Below are 16,215 nucleotides of genomic sequence, written 5' to 3'. Positions count from 1 at the left end.
AAGATGAGGTAAAGGGGAGTCAGTGAGATCATGGAAGGCCTTCCACCCCTGTTAGGGAACTGGGATTTTTTTTCCTGTAAGGCTGTACTTAGGATGGTGGTATTCAATTATCAGGCATTCTTCCAGGTAATTCAAAATATATTGAAATACTTGGCATGATTAAAACAAAACTTCCAGTGGACTTGGCAGGGTAGATGTTATTGGTTGGCTTTCATGAGAATGGGATCAGTAGGTTTGTACTGGGTTGAGGAACGAATGAGCAGAAAGGAAGTGAGAACAGTGAATACAGACTATTTTAGAAATGTCTGAGGGGCACCTGGGTCAGTCAGTTAAGCATCTCAGGGTTTGTGAGTTTGAGCCCTGCTTCGGACTCTGTGCTGACAGCTCAGGGCCTGGACCCTGCTTCAGATTCTGTGTCTCCCTCTCTCTCTGCCCCTCCCCTGCTCATGCGATCTCTTTCTCTCTCTCAAAAATAAACATTAAAAAAAATTTTTAAGTCTGAGAAAGTAGAAAGGAGGAAGCAGAGTCAGGTTAGTTTCTGCCCCCACTTCCCAAATAAAAAAGGGATAAGGAATAAATACAGGGGGAGACTTTTAAAATAAAAGAGATTGGCTGCTACTTTTGGAGAGAGTAAAGATGGGATTCATGGCTTGGGCACAGGGGTAGGTTGTTACACCCTCATTGTTATCCCATGAGATTACAAGGAGGAAAGTGAAAGTACATATAGAGAAATTTGTAGGAATGCAATGCTGAGGACCTCCATTTTCTTCTTTGAGTTTCCCAGCTAGGTGTTTGCCTTATTGTAAGATTAAGTCTATATTTTTTAATGCCAGTCTGTTGGCTGGATCTTTGTCCAGTTCTGTTAACTGCTTCCAGTAACATGGGTATCCTGGTCCTTCTGGAATTGGAAGCAGCATCCTTTGTGTTGACCAAGCCCTCTCATCTCCCAGGCTGCTCTTCCCTTAACCACTATTGTGAACTCTTCCCTTTCCAATGGCGTCATGAAGTTGTTTGAGAATTGATCAGATCATAGCTCCACAGTGGTCGAGTCTGGTCACTGCCCTCACTGCTATAGTGTTCTCAGTGGGTAATTCATAGTTAGAAGTAGCAAATCTTTCATTGTTACCAAATGTGCAATTTGGAGGACAGATGTGCATCATGTAGGATTAAAGGCTCTTGGTTGCATGGACTAAACCAAAAAAAATTTTCTATGAGCAAAATCATCTTGGCAAATGAGTTATAGCAACCCCAGTCTGATCTAAACTAGGAGGCCATACGATACTGCTTTCAGGTCCGTTCAGTGATTTTCAGGAAGGGAATAGGGTACCTACTCAGAGTTTCCTAGAGGTAAAGCACATGTGTACTTTGAACAAGTATGCTCTTTTTTTTTTTTTTCAAGTTTGTTTATTTTTGAAAGAGAGCACAAGTGTGGGAGGGGCAGAGAAAGAGGGAGACACAGAATGTGAAGCAGGCGCCAGGCTCTGAGTAGGGCTCGAACCCACGAGCTGTGAGATCATGATGTGAGCTGAAGTTGGACACTTAACTGACTGAGCCACCCAAGCACCACTGAACAAGTATGTTCTTTTTTTTTTTTTTTAATTTTTTTAATGTTTGTTTATTTTTGAGAGAGAGGGAGAGAGAAACAGCGTGCGAGTGGGGGAAAGGGCAAGGAGAGGGAGACACACAGAATCCGAGCAGGATCCAGGCTCCGAGCTGTCAGTACAAAGCCCAGTGCAGGGCTCAAACCCTTGAACTGTGAGATCATGACCTGAGCCAAAGTCAGACGCTCAACGGACTGAGCCACCCAGGCGCCCCTGAACAAGTATATTCTTAAGTTAACACTGATTAGATTCGCTTTTGGTCCATTTTTTAAAAAATTTCAAGTTTTAAATAGCATTTTAAGAAACCATAAGGTTTTTATACTTGTCAAAAAAGAGTCATGGATTTAAACACACACACGTGCACGCACAGGAAAAAAGCCAAGAAACACAGGTTGACTTAAAAGAACCTCAACTCATTGGAATCTATCAGTTGCTTAGGATCTTTTCCAAATATTTTTCTGTCTTTGTTTCCATTTAACAAGATTACATTTAAAGCTTGCTGTGACTCAAGTTTTTCACTGTTGTACTGGCTTAAATTTTAGGTTCTGTTAAAAAAGATTGTTTTAGGCAACTCTGTTTCAGGAGTCGGAGTTGGGGAGAAACTGTATATTCTTCCCCAACAGCTGGCAAATGGCCGCAATTCTGATGAGTGGTTGAGGACCTAGATTAAACCCTGGGGAGTGGGGTGGAATCAGAACCTGCAGACTCTCTAGCATTTAATGAGTTTCTACTACATGGTAGGTCCTGTTCTAAGCACTTTACAAGTATTTAACTCTCACAGCAACCCAATCAGTTAAGTGCCATTATTTGCTCCATTTTACAGATGAAGGAACCAAGGCATCAGCAATTACATAACTTGCTACACGTTCCAAGATCGTAAACCCTAGAACCCGAATTTAAACGTACACAGTCTGGCTCTAAAGCCAATACTCTTACCCTCTACATACTCTTGTCTCTCAGGGGGATGACCGCCTCTCTCCTCCCTGGAAGATTCTTAGGAGAGTTGATCCAGCCCCAAAGCAAACCCATGTCCTGTTTCTTTGAAAGAAACTATTCTGAGTGGGGCAGTGTGTTCTAAAAGATATGCAAGAGGTGTGTGTGGTACGTGGGACTGACCCAACAATGGCATCCACATTTGGGGTGGGCTAGAAGATTTAAATTAAGTATTCACTTCCTCTTTGGCATAATGAGACCTGGATCCCTGTGCTCTAGCTTTTTATAAAAACTTGTGATTGCCTCTCGGAGCACTGGGAACCTAGGAAAACATTTGTGAGGAGCTTTCTTTACGTGAAGTTGGAGTGAAGGTAAGGGAATAGCTGAGCATGGTACCGTTACCCATGGAAATGGAACACTTTGAAATATATATAAACATTTAGGTGGAAAAAAGTATTTCCCTGCCTAAACCACCAAAATTCACAGTGATCCTGAAGGTAAAAGAGTTTCAAATGCGGGAAGCCTCAGAGAAAACTTGAAAATTTATTTGTACCATTTTTCTCTCTTGATACACACACACACACACACACACACACACACACGTACGTATGTACATATGTACCGTTGACACTTGAACAATACAGGAGTTAGGTTGCCAACCCCGCCCCCCCCCCCCCCCCCCGTTCCCCGAACACAGTTGGAAATCTCAGTATAACTTTAAAAAACAATTTTTTTAATGTTTGTTTATTATTGAGAGACAGAGCATGAGCATGGGAAGGGAAAAGAGAGGAGGAGACACAGAATCTGAAGCAGGTTCCAGGCTCTGAGCTGTCAGCACAGAGCCCGACGCGGGGCTCGAACTCACAAACTGCAAGATCATAACCTGAGCCGAAGTCAGACGCTTAACCGACTTAGCCACCCAGGTACCCCTCAGTATAACTTTTGATTCCTCAAAGCTCAAATACTAATAGCCCTAATAGAGATTGTATTGTATTGAAAAAAAAATAATAATCCATGTGTAAGTAGACCTGTGAGGTTCCAACCCACGTTGTTCAAGGGTCAACCATGTGTGCATATACATATATATGTATTTCTTTTTAATATACAACTCAGATAGTGAAAGTCTCTGAAACTCACCTTCTCTCTTGCGCCAGAAAAAAGGGCAGTCACTGTTAATAGCTTGATATATATAATTCTTCCAGATACATTTTTTAAAGCATGATACATAGAAGCAATGGCATATCATAACATGTTTAGGATGTTATGATGGGCAGTGTAGTCAATTCTAAATGATAACCTAGCTTTCACCTCTAGTAAGAGATCAGGAGATTATTGGTTCTCATTAACTTGTGTTAATTTCTTTAAGGCCTTAATTTGACTTGCTGGTCTTGCTTCTGTTGGATCACAGTTAATCTAGGTAGTGTAAGCTGGCTAATCGTTGCCTTTTCTCCTAAGTAAAATCATCCATGATAAAACCCCCTGAGATTTTTAAAAATGATAGTATGTCATGAATTTACAATGCTTAAGGCCTGAAGCTAGTGATAACGGTAACTTTAAAAATTGGAGCACTTCCTAAAATCCATTTGGCTTGATAGGATTTGGAACCTAGATATACACAGTAGGAAGTTTCTAATTTAGAAGTTAAGCTACTAGTAGGGTTAATTTTGTGTGTTATCTAGACTGAACCACAGTAGGTATGCTGATATTTGATTAAGTATTTTTCTGGGTGTGTTTGTGAAGGAACACAAGAATCAGGCTGGAACGCTGGCAGAAAAACCAAGCGGCACTCAGAGATCTTGGTGGATCGGAGATTTATTTAACACCGGCGGGCTCAGAGGAGACCGTTTCTCCAAAGATCTGAGCCCTGAGCACAAGTGTGGGGGACAATTTATAGTCTGTTACTTCCGCATTCTGCATTAGTAGTAATTTTGTGTACACAGCAAGCAGGGTGGAAAGAAGAACCTGGAAGAGGGGTCTCTAAGCTAGAAACTAGAGTTTATATTAGTCCCGTAGGCCATCTTATGGTGCATAACTTCACTTATTTTCCCAACATTTCTAGAGGAGATTAATATTTGGCAAATTACCCTCTCCAGTGTGGGTAGCCATCAACCAGTCTTTTATTTATCTACCTATCTACCTATCTACCTATCTGCCTACCTATCTATTTACAGTTTATTTATTTTGAGAGAGAGTGCACACATACACACATGGGGGAGGGGCAGAGAGAAAAAGAGAATCTCAAGCAGGCTCTGTGCTGTCAGCATAGAGCCTGACGTGGGGCTCGAACCCACATACCATAAGATCATGACCTGAGCTGAAATCAGGAGTCAGAATACTTAACCGACTAAGCCACTCAGGTGCCCTAACAAATCTTTTAAAGGCCTGAAGAGAACAAAAAACTAAGTAAGGGAGAATTTGCTCTCTCTGCCTGTCTTTGAACTGGAACTTTGGTCTTCCCCTGCCTTTGGACTCAGACTAGAACTTACACTGTCATCTTCCCTGGTTCTCAGGCCTCTGACCTTGGACTGGAACTAAACCACTGGCTCTCTGGCTTTCAGATGGCACATCTTGGAACTTCTCAGTCTCCATAAATGCACGAGCCCGTTCCTTATAATAAACCTGTGTGTGTGTATGTGTGTTCGTGTACACACATACACACACACACATATTTATTAGTGGTCCTGTTTCTCTGGAGAAACTAATATAGCTGCATATTTTTTATCTTTTGAAATTATGAAATATTTTAACAATATGAAAAGTTATCACAGACTAATATAATACACAGGGACACAGCATCGCATCACTTCTGTGATAGTCTTGCCCATAATGCATGGTCTCAGCCTACTAATGAGACAGTATCAGGCAAACCCCAATTGTGAGACATTCATCAAAATAGCTGACAAGTGTGAAGGCCATAAAAGACCAGGAAAGACTGAAAAACCGTCAAAGACTACAGAACACTAAGAAATAACTACTAGTGCACATGCTATTGTAGAATAGGAAAAGGACATTAATGGAAAAAGTAAAGGGGCGCCTGGGTGGCTCAGTCGGTTAAGCGTCCGACTTCAGCTCAGGTCACGATCTCGCGGTCCGTGAGTTCGAGCCCCGCATCAGGCTCTGGGCTGATGGCTCAGAGCCTGGAGCCTGCTTCCGATTCTGTGTCTCCCTCTCTCTCTGCCCCTCCCCCGTTCATGCTCTGTCTCTCTCTGTCTCAAAAATAAATAAACGTTTAAAAAAAAAAAAAAAAGAAAGAAAAAGTAAAGTGATTTCAATATCTTCTTTAGTTTAGTTAAATAGTATTGTATTATTTCAAGGTCAATCTCCTGGTCTGATCATTGTGCTGGTTGCACAAGATGTTGATATTCGAGGGAGTGGGTTGGGGTGATGTATGGATACTGTGTTTGCAACGTCTCTGTAAGCCTATTATATGGTCAAAGTAAAAAGTTTTGAAAGAATATGTAAAAGTCTAGTAAATCATAAGAAACACCTATATACTTATCAGTTCAGTCAAGTGTTAACATTTTGCCATATTTGGGTTTTTTTTGAAGATAAATAAAACATTCTAGATAAAACTTAAACCCCTTTCTAGTTCTCCCTTTTCCCTTCTACCCCATTTCTCCCCTGATCACTCTCTTGAATTTGATGTTTATTTACCTTATGCATGTTTTAATACCATCTTTTTACATATTTACTGTGTTTTATTTTTGGAGACAAAAACCAAGGTAAATTTGAATTTACTTAATACCACAGAACTGTACACTAAAAAATGGGTGAGGTGGTAAATTTTATGTTATGTGTATTTTACCACACACACACACACACACACAGAAGTTGGGAGGGGGGAGAAAAAAACCCAGTGTAAGTAGATTACAAGAGATGTTCTTTAGAAACCAGGAAGTCTCCTTATTCCCATAGCTTGTTTTATAGGAATTCTTGTGACAGGGGCATCCTTCTTCCAAACCAAATTCTTAGCTGAAGTATTTAATGTTTATTTTGGGGGATGGGGAGAGGACGGGTACATACAGTTTCCTATGCTCTACTTGTATGTTTATTCGCAAACAGACAAAACCTTACCAACACTCATGCACCTTACTAAAGGAGAATGGTGTTTCCGTGTAAAGCAAAGTTAAATGTTCTCAAGCCTCTGTAGGTGCCGCACACTCTGCTGGGTGCTTTCACATGCTCGGTCACTGAATTTTCATGACTGTTTTCTGAGTTGTGTATTTTTGTCCCCATCTTAACTTCTTGTGCAGTTCAGACCACCCAGATCTGCCTTCAGAGCCCAGAGGCCCTCTCGAGCTAGGCTGCTAGGAACTTAGCCTCAGCTGATTATATATTGTGGGTTGATATGCCTAGTGGACAGTGGCAGTAGATGAGCGCTGTAGGTCTTCCACATATAAGCATTTAAAAAATTTTTTACTTAATGTTTATTTTTGACAGCGAGAGAATGGGGGAGGGGCAGAGAGAGGGAGACACAGAACTCAAGCAGGCTCCAGGCTCCAAGCTGTCAGCACAGAGCCCGATGCGGGATTCAGACTCCCAAACTGTGAGATCATGACCTGAGCGAAGTCAGAGCTTAACCAGCTGTGAGATCATGACCTGAGCGAAGTCAGAGCTTAACCAGCTGAGCTACCCAGGCACCCCCATATAAAGCATTTTTAATACACAGGCACAAAAACATCACACAGCCTTCTTTTGTAAGCTCCAGAACTGTGCCATCCGAAAGAGTAGCTACTAGCCACATGTGGCAATTAAAATTGAATTAGTAGTTTGGTTCTTCAGTCATACTAGCCAAATTTCAAGTGCCTAGTGACTGCCCATAACTAGTGGCTAGCTTATCACCGGACAAACTAAACATTCCCGTCATCGCAGAGAAATTCTGTGAGACAGAGCTGCTCTAGAAGGTCCCTATGCTGTGGCTTTTTGTGCATTTGGGTAGCACTCTGAACAAAAAGTTTCACTAGAGGCAGGTGGGACAATATTCTAGCATCAGGATTTGGCTTTCTTGTCAGGATCAGGTGACCGTATTCCAAAATGTCTAGAAACAGGACTAGTGACAGTCTTCAGCGAAGGGCACCATTTTAAAAAGGTGTAGACAACTGGGTTGGATAGATTCTCATTCCCACTTAGTGTAAACAGAATATATCTGTACAATACTTACAGTCCATCATGAATACTGTTTGATCTATGAAAAATCATTTGTGGCAGCCATTATACTAAACAACGACCCTCTGGTGGAGCAGATGATTGACTTGATTTTCTGTTTACGTGAGCTTTTGATTAGTCATTTGAGAGCTAACTGCCCCAGAGTATAGGTAAAAAAAAAAAAAAAAAAAAAAAAAAAGTAATAATCCCCTTTGTATCACAACTGCCTGTGTTGAAGTATTTTGAAAAATGGCAGGCACTGTAACAGCCTGTGTATAGACTGTGTCATTCAGTCCTCATAACAGCCCTTCCTGTAGATATTGCTGATGTTAACCTTATTTTGGATTGGCTTTAATTCCCCAAGGGCCTATGGCCAGACTGTTGCATGATGGAGATGGTTGCTTCTTTATCTCTTAAGTGAGAACTAAATGCAAATTATCCAGTTGCCAAACATATAGGCAGATAGCTTTTGTCTTATTTCCTAATGTCAAGGCTTATACCTACTTGAGGCCAAGATTGGTAATGCCTCATGCAACACCAAATATGGGGAAACTATAGTCCTCTCCTAGCTGTTAAAATACTTGCTGTACTGTTCAAAATTTTTTTTTGTTTTTTAATTTAACAGTTGTGTGCCTACCAATTGAGTGCCTGTCAAATTCCAGGCCACTTCTAGCAATAGCAAGTCCATTTTTAACTTGGCTCTGCTTCCTCTACAAAATAGAGATAATGATGCTTTTCTTGCAGAGTTTTGGTATTTATTAGAGATTATATATGTGGAATGTGTACGGTAAATGGTTTATTTTCATTCCAGAATTAAAGAAAACTGAAACTTGTTCCTCTTTCGTTGGTATTGCCCCCCTCTGGAGAAAATGTTTTTATTTTATTTTAAGGTTTCAAACATAGACTCGTGTCCAACCCTGTTTGTGTATCAAAACCATGTGCACTTAATAATTATACTTGTATTTGTGTGGTTATCTGACCACCTCCTGCCCCTGCGCTGGAGCTTCCACAAGAGAAAGGCAAATCTATGTGGTTCTCAGGTAGTATCTATGTGCACCAGCTTGGTGCCTGTTCTGTGAGCACCTCCAGGATGTGGTGGTCATAAGGAACCACCAGAGTTATCATCCTTTCTCACTGTCTCACTTGGGAACCATACTGGAGACTTTTCCATTTCTAGTACGTTCTCCAGTTGGGGTGGAAATGCTTGGAAGAGCTCTTTTTGGGACTAAGCGGAGGTCAGGTGAAATGAATGCCATCCATGCTGTATATTTAGATGGCATGGATACAAACTGTTTGAGGCCAGCGGTTCTTCCTTTGCTATGATTCTCACTTGGGTCCTTTTGGTGGAGAGAATTTTCCACAAGAAATCTTTGGGGTGGAGGATTGGGGGGCGGGAATGTAGACTCCTGAGGTGCTTTTAGTTATCTCAGAGGAAACAAGAAACCCCAGAGCCTAGTTGGCATTTTACTACCTTAACTTAAAAAACTAGCAGTAAAATGCTCAAAATGCAAAGCTTTTGTTCTAGTTCTCTAGGGCATTGCAAAGGAAGGAGGTGGAGGTGTGAATGAGGTATAGAAATCTCAGGAGATGTGTTCAAGGTTGGTTATCCGTAAGGAACCCAAGAGTCCAGAGGTGGAAAGATTAGCATGCAGGTCCCAAACTAACCCAATGGGAGAAAATATGGACAGGAGGTGGCCAATACTATTCTCAGATTCTGGAAGATCAGAAAGATGGTATGCAGTATCTGGGGAATGAATAAAGAGTAAATGTGAATAGAAGCCGAAAATCTGAATACCTGTTATAGGTGAGCCTAGGGTGGGGGCTAGGGAGAGATGCGGGTTGGCTGTCTCTGCATCTCTCTGGCAATTATCATCAGCCATCACAGAGTTCCAATCAGCAGACACTGCCAGGGGGCCAAAGCTTCCTCTCCTTGCTCCCCCTCCCACCTGTAAGTGCTTTTTACATTTTTGTCCAACCTTTTCTTAGCACAGATGAAGCTTTCTCTCCACTTCCCTAAAGCTAAATAAAATTAAGCTACAGGAGGTTCTTCACCTCTGGCTCAGGTCTCCTACAGCATCTTTGAATAGAGCTGTTGTGTGTTTGCACAATGGTCTCTATTCAATTATCAGCCACTTGTGCACGGCTCCTTTGGAAGAGAGTTACCCAGAATGCACTTGTTGTGGTGGCCTACCAGCATTAGAATTGGTTAATGAAAATGACATCAGTTAGTGATAACTATAGGAAATGATCAGGCAAGGCACTTCCAGATCTTTTAAAGTTAAAAATAACTATTTTTTTTAATGTTTATTTTATTTTTGAGACAGAGACAGAGCATGAATGGGGGAGGGTCAGAGAGAGGGAGACACAGAATCGGAAGCAGGCTCCAGGCTCTGAGCTGTCAGCACAGAGCCCGATGCGGGGCTCGAATTCACGGACCGTGAGATCATGACCTGAGCCGAAGTCAGAACCTTAACCGACTGAGCCACCCAGGTGCCCCCAAAATAACTATTTTTAAAACAACACAAGATGATAGTGGAAAATTAGAAGACAAAAAAGAGGAAATATTTTTTAAAGACTACCAAAAGAAAAATTTTAGGGTTAGAGATTAGATCAGCAGTTGCCAGGAGCTGGGGGTGGAGAAATAATGTTTGCTGCAAAGGGATAAGAGGGAGCTCTTTGGGGGTAGAAATGATCTTTAAAGCACTGGGCAGTAAAAATGTACTTTAAGCTACAAATGCAAGCCAGTAACTTTTTTTTTTTTTTTTTTACACTCCAATAAGTCATTTATTTTTTTTTATTTTTTTTTCCCAATATATGAAATTTATTGTCAAATTGGTTTCCATACAACACCCAGTGCTCATCCCAAAAGGTGCCCTCCTCAATACCCATCCCCCACCCTCCCCTCCCTCCCACCCCCCATCAACCCTCAGTTTGTTCTCAGTTTTTAACAGTCTCTTGTGCTTTGGCTCTCTCCCACTCTAACCTCTTTTTTTTTTTTTTTTTTTTTTCCCTTCCCCTCCCCCATGGGTTTCTGTTAAGTTTCTCAGGATCCACATAAGAGTGAAACCATATGGTATCTGTCTTTCTCTGTATGGCTTATTTCACTTAGCATCACACTCTCCATTTCCATCCACGTTGCTACAAAAGGCCAGATTTCATTCTTTCTCATTGCCACGTAGTATTCCATTGTGTATATAAACCACAATTTCTTTATCCATTCATCAGTTGATGGACATTTAGGCTCTTTCCATAATTTGGCTATTGTTGAGAGTGCTGCTATAAACATTGGGGTACAAGTGCCCCTATGCATCAGTACTCCTGTATCCCTTGGATAAATTCCAGCAGTGCTATTGCTGGGTCATAGGGTAGGTCTATTTTTAATTTTCTGAGGAACCTCCACACTGCTTTCCAGAGCGGCTGCACCAATTTGCATTCCCACCAACAGTGCAAGAGGGTTCCCGTTTCTCCACATCCTCGCCAGCATCTGTAGTCTCCTGATTTGTTCATTTTGGCCACTCTGACTGGCGTGAGGTGATATCTGAGTGTGGTTTTGATTTGTATTTCCCTGATAAGGAGTGACGTTGAACATCTTTTCATGTGCCTGTTGGCCATCCGGATGTCTTCTTTAGAGAAGTGTCTATTCATGTTTTCTGCCCATTTCTTCACTGGGTTATTTGTTTTTCGGGTGTGGAGTTTGGTGAGCTCTTTATAGATTTTGGATACTAGCCCTTTGTCCGATATGTCATTTGCAAATATCTTTTCCCATTCCTTTGGTTGCCTTTTAGTTTTGTTGGTTGTTTCCTTTGCTGTACAGAAGCTTTTTATCTTCATAAGGTCCCAGTAATTCATTTTTGCTTTTAATTCCCTTGCCTTTGGGGATGTGTTGAGTAAGAGACACGGCAATTGCTACGGCAAACCAGTAACTTTTAATTTTCTAATACGCACGTTAAAGGAAAAATGAAACAGGTAAAATTGATTTTATTATATCAATACGTAACTCACTATATGCAAAGCATTATAATTTCACCATATATTAATAAGATCTTTTGCATTTTTTTCCCCAAGTCTTTGAAGTCTGGTGTGTATTTTACACTTACGCTACCTCTGATGTTGGATTAGCCACATTTCAAGGGCTCAGGACCCACATGTGGCAGCTCTAATGGGCAACACAGTTGAGCATTGTTTTGGTGGTGGTTAGGCAAGTGTGTACATCTGTCAAAAATCATCAGATTGTATATTTAAAAAAGGGTGACTTTTACTGTATATGAATTATACCTCAACTAAAAAAAAATTTTTTTTCTGTCAGCCAGAATGAGTTAATACAGGTTCCTTTTATGAACATCTATTAAAATTATTCTTTTAAAATGAATCTCAGAAATAGAATTGGGCAATTTTTTTAAAAGTTTATTTATTTTGAGAGAGAGGGCAAGTGGGGCAGAGAGAGAGGGCGAGAAGGAGAATCTCAAGCAGGTCCCACACATTGTGGAGCTTGACATGGGGCTTGAATTCACCAACCGTGAGATCATGACCTCAGCTGAAATCAAGGGTTGGAGGCTTAACCGACTGAGCCACCCAGGCGCCCCTAGAATTTGGCAATTTTTAAAAAATAAAAGTCACACACATACACTAGAACCCCCCAAGGCATGTACTCTTCTCATAGATTTCAGATGTGTGTGTGTGCGTGTGTGTGTGTGTGTGTGTGTGTGTGTGCCTGTTTTTCCATTGCAAAGTTTAGAAAGAGTGGTGAAAATTTAATTAGTGCTGCAATTTTTAAAAACAGATTTGCATGTGTTTGACAAAATAAAGATGAGCACAAATTGTTTTGAGAAAGACCTAATGCTAATTCTAGGAAAGAGCTTGTTGGTTTCCCTTCTGTTTCATAGCTGCTTGGTGGTTTTAAAAACTACTTGTCTCTGGACTCCCTTTTGCTTCCATTATATAACATGCTTTGTAGTAACTATTTTTTGACTGTGGATCTGTGTGCAGGCCTTTGTAGGGTGTGTGTGGGGGTTGGGGTGGAGCTCATGTACCCTTCTGATAGGAGGAGGTTGTGGGGCAATGTGTTGTGGAGGAGTACGTTTAACTTTCATAACTAAAGCCAGAAAATATTTTTGGCTGTGTGACAGTGTGTCAGTAGTTATAAATAATTTCATTTGCTGCTTGGCAGCTATTTTGCTGTTTTCTTTTTGCACCTAAAATTTACTGTTTAAATTTTGTTGGAGCTAATGTAAACATTTCACAATTTACAAATGAGTAAGTCTAAGAGAAATAGCTTCTAAATGGCAGTAAAGCTCAGGTATCTGGGCCAAAAAGATAAAGAGAAAATTCATTAGGTCTGGAAAGCAAATTCTGTAAGTGTAGGCTGGGGAGGACATACTGATAGGAAATTACTCCGCAGCATACATAGAGCACAGAGTGTGATATTGTTGCTCCGAAACTTTACAATCTGAAGAATACCAAGTGGACCACAGGTCAGTAACCAAATAAGGTCTCCTCATTTCGATTCATCTTTGTTCAGTGTCCTGTGCTCAAGAAGCAGTTAATTTAAATCTGTGGTTATCAAGATAGCAGTTCATCTACAAGCAGGAGAGATCAAACTTCAGTGTGCATCAAAAATGCATAGCCCTGACCCCAGAAATTTCTAGTTTAAGAGACTAGAGATGGGCCTTATTATCTGCATTCTTAACATGTACTTCCGGTAGACTCCACCTTGAGAAACACTGGTCTAGAATAACCACTTAGACTTTTACTAGGTTTCCTCTGTATATTAGACATGTATGACATCTGCCAAATGAAAGGCAGATACCTATTGGGAACGTGCTATAGCTTGCAATATGAGGCAGAATTCCGGGTGGTGCAGCCAGTGTGAAGAGAAGGAACTCTGAGCAGGAGGGCAGTGCCACTAACCATTGACTCAGTGATAAGGCCAAGATTTAGATTAGTGGAGATGAAACTGGGTGTTTGCGTACCTTGAAGGAGATAGCGTGGGAGTCAGGTGAAGGATAGCATCACCTGGGGAAGGAGCTTTACTTAGACGTAGACTGTACTTTTGGAGTTGTAAGGAAATTTTAAAGGGAAAAAGATTATGGACATTAGGAAGCAGTTGTGAAGGAAATGTAATTGATTGTTGTCACTGGTTCTTAAACTTGGGTATGCATTAGAAGCACCCTGAGGACTTGTCAAAGCACTGAGTGCTGAGTCCCACCCTCAGAATTTCTGAATCAGTCTGGGGGTGGGGCCTGAGAATTTCAATTGCTAACAAGCTCCCAGGTTCTGCTCATGCTGCTTCCTCTGGGGACCATGCTCTGAGATTCACTGCTCTTTTTTTTTTTTTTTTTTTTTTTTTTAATACTTATTTATTTTTGAGACAGAGAGAGACAGAGCATGAACAGGGAAGGGCCAGAGAGAGAGGGAGACACAGAATCTGAAACAGGCTCCAGGCTCTGAGCTGTCAGCACAGAGCCTGACGCGGGGCTCGAACTCAGGGACCGTGAGATCATGACCTGAGCCGAAGTCGGACGCTTAACCGACTGAGCCACCCAGGCGCCCCTGAGATTCACTGCTCTTAATGAATTTGGTAACTTAATCTATCAGAAACCCCTAGATGAGGCTTGGAACACATTTTGGGGGCAAGATGGAGGATGGGATGGTGGTCAGAGTGTTTTGAGTCAGAGTGTCCTACTAGATGGGCTGTCTTTCCTCCCTTTTCTTCTGATATTTATTTACTCTCAGAGCAACTGGTCCAGAGGTGGGGACAGGAATGTGGTCATGGAGAATAATTTGAGAACTGTAATCATAGTCTGAGTATGGCCAGAGTGCTTCTAAAACTGATTAAAATTGTGTTTCTCAGATTTTATTTAAAAAAAAAAAAGTAAGTATGGTATATCCTATTTTAGTATCAACATTTACTAGAAGGCATAGTAACTCACTGTTTGGTAGAAGTCTTGACTCTAACATTGAACTCATGAGCTTGATCACTTAAACTTCCTCCTCTTCCAGTGTTCTTTATGAACAGCAGCATTGTCTGCCCGGTTTTTTTGTGGCACAGTTTGGGAATCCTCCTGGACATCATTCCTTCTTTCTCACACTTTCAGCCCTGCATATAGTCATTCACAAAGTCCTGGTGATTCCATTTCCTAGTGCATCTTTTCCACTCCATTGCCATCACTTTGTCCACCAACTCTCACCTGCATTCCACATCTTCTCTCTTTCTCTTCTGATTCATTGTCTACATGGGAGCCAGAGAGAACTTTTTAGAAACACAAACCACATCAGGTCCCTTAAGACCCTTCAATGACAACCCTCTGTATTTAGTATAATCTTTATTATTTTTTAATGTTTATTTTTAGAGAAAGCGTGAGTGGAGGAGGGGCAGAGAGAGTGGAAGAGAGAATCCCAAGTAGGCTCCGTACCGTCAGTACAGGACTTGATCCCACGAGCCCTGAGATCATGACCTGAGCCAAAATCAAGAGTCAAACGCACAACTGCTCAACCGACTGAGCCACCTAGGCACCCCTAGGTTAATCTTTAAATTCTCAGAATGGTCCCTGTCAACATCTCCAGCTTATTTTGAGCCACGCCCTCTTTGTTCTTCAAATTCCAGCCCTACTGTCTTTTTCACTTCCTGAACTAAACATGTTTAAAAGCATTGCCCTTTGCTGAGGTGATTCTGGACGTATATCTGGAGAGTATCTACGGAGAAGAAGGTGTATGTGGCCCTAGTCCTGAGAAAGCTTTTGTGCAATTAGAAAATGGTGACCCTGCAGGCAGATACAGCCCCTGAGCTGGAACAGACTGGATTTCAGCCTCCACTCGCTAGGGCAGGGCACCCTGTGCAGGACCCAACCTGCATAGCCAGAATGGTGACCCTGACTCAAGATGTCAGTTGGTTTGCCTCCAAATGAAAATCAGTCTGTTTGTCTTATTTAGAAGTGGAATACTGGGCAACTTCTGGAGATTCCTGAAAGCCTAGTGATTTAGTAATGATTGTAAATATGAAAAGGCTTTTACCGTGAAGCTATAGAAATTGTTCTTTGCATGGTGAGAATAACACGTATGTGTCTTCCCAAGCCAGCATGGTTACATCTGTGCTGATTGCTCCTAGCTGTGTCTCATCGTTGAAGATCAGGAGTGATTTATAATCTAGAATGTCTTTCTCTGTTAGCCAGTGAGGCACAACATTCTTTCGTGTGACATGTTTCCTCTTGTGAAAATGACTTGAAGTATTTGGGACCTGGCAGGAGAAGAAATGGGAGGGGACCTGATTCTTGCTAGTCATGAGTCATCTTATAAAAATTTATTGAACATTTTATTAAGCACTTTCATTGTTGGTACAAAATTATTCATCAATCCTAGATTGCTTTGATGTACCTGTTATATCTCCACATGTCCTCTGCCAGGACTCAAGCATAAATCTCTCTCTGAACAAGCACTGAATAAATATTATGATAATTTTACCTTTGATTTGAGGGCACTTTTGTTTCTTTTTTTAAAGCTCTGTGTTGGATATTTATTTATTTTTTGGTCTTTTTTCGGA

The 16,215-nt window shown here is 41.3% G+C and overlaps 1 protein-coding gene across 11 annotated transcripts in view; it reads left to right on the top strand.

Annotated features, from left to right (window-relative positions):
* Positions 1–16,215, top strand: part of PPFIBP1 (PPFIA binding protein 1) — a 177,470-nt gene that overhangs the window by 77,281 nt on the left and 83,974 nt on the right. The window contains exon 1 of one of the 11 annotated variants that reach the window (XM_058743247.1): positions 3,439–3,457. The exons of the other annotated variants lie outside the window; for them this stretch is intronic. The gene's annotated coding sequence lies outside the window, so the exon portion shown is untranslated. Of the gene's footprint in view, positions 1–3,438; positions 3,458–16,215 lie in introns of those variants that run through there. 11 annotated transcript variants of the gene reach the window in all.

Source organism: Neofelis nebulosa, chromosome 8 (assembly GCF_028018385.1).
Source record: "Neofelis nebulosa isolate mNeoNeb1 chromosome 8, mNeoNeb1.pri, whole genome shotgun sequence".
Taxonomy (NCBI): Eukaryota; Metazoa; Chordata; class Mammalia; order Carnivora; family Felidae; genus Neofelis; species Neofelis nebulosa.
This window is presented reverse-complemented; position numbering and strand designations above follow the sequence as displayed.